The sequence below is a fragment of the Rhinopithecus roxellana genome, chromosome 2 (genome assembly GCF_007565055.1).
Source record: "Rhinopithecus roxellana isolate Shanxi Qingling chromosome 2, ASM756505v1, whole genome shotgun sequence".
In the NCBI taxonomy this organism is placed as follows: Eukaryota; Metazoa; Chordata; class Mammalia; order Primates; family Cercopithecidae; genus Rhinopithecus; species Rhinopithecus roxellana.
In genome coordinates this window covers 40,241,835-40,242,695 of record NC_044550.1, presented here as the reverse complement: position 1 = coordinate 40,242,695, position 861 = coordinate 40,241,835, and the positions used below count along the sequence as shown (strand labels likewise).

Genomic DNA, 861 nt, shown 5'->3' with positions numbered 1-861 from the left:
GACCTGTCCCTCTTTCTGCAGATGCAATCGTTCATTACCTAATTCTGATTTTTGGGCCCACAGGATGGGCCCACAAATCAGGCTAGCCAGAGTATCCTATCATTCAGCCATAGTGATTAGTTCAGGAATGGGCAGATTAACAAAACTGAAGTTAATCAGAGATAGTTTCACCATTTGGGCTAGCACTATCGAGAAAAAGGCACCTTCTTTTGAAATAATAATTAAAAAAAAAAAAAAACAAGCTGCATCTGGCCTTTGGTCATCATGTAGAGTGAACCTGCCTAAGAATGAAATCATTACAGGAAAACAGGCAGTCTCGATGATACTGCAGAAGGGGAAGATATCGCATGAATTGAGAAATATTTCCTGGGTTTCTACTCAAGATTGAAATTCCAAGAGGTAAGGCATAGATATTGCCAGGAATACTTGGGAATTCAAAAAAAGGGAGCTCCCTGAGACTAGGGTCACATCCTAACAGAGCTCACAGCTCTTCTCCAGTGTGCTGGAGTCCTCAGAAGCTACTGGTCTTGATTCACTCATGGGGGCAACCAGTGTCCCCTTAGTGTCCGGGCAGAAATATACTGTACCTTGGTTTTAGAAAGTAGGTTGGCAGGCATCTTTCCTCATTCCCATCAAGAAGTTGGTACCTGCCACAGTGTATTATAAATCCTTTTCTCTGTTCTTCTAGAGCTACTACAAAGTGCTGGAGAAGGAAAAGCTCCTAAAGCAGCCTGTCATCCTGAAGGCCAAATTATGTAGCAGAAGAGCTTGGGAAAAGATTAAGGTGGTGGTGGGGAGGACCTGTGTCCTGGTGGCTTGAAGCCACAGGGAAAGAGTTTCACTAAATGCCAACAAATGCTA

General features: G+C 43.4%; 1 non-coding gene across 1 annotated transcript; it reads left to right on the top strand.

The window, feature by feature from the left end:
- Positions 1 to 451: 451 nt before the first annotated feature.
- On the top strand, positions 452 to 582 carry LOC115896251. The gene has a single exon (XR_004056153.1). It is a non-coding gene; the product is annotated as a small nucleolar RNA SNORA3/SNORA45 family (small nucleolar RNA).
- Positions 583 to 861: the final 279 nt, after the last annotated feature.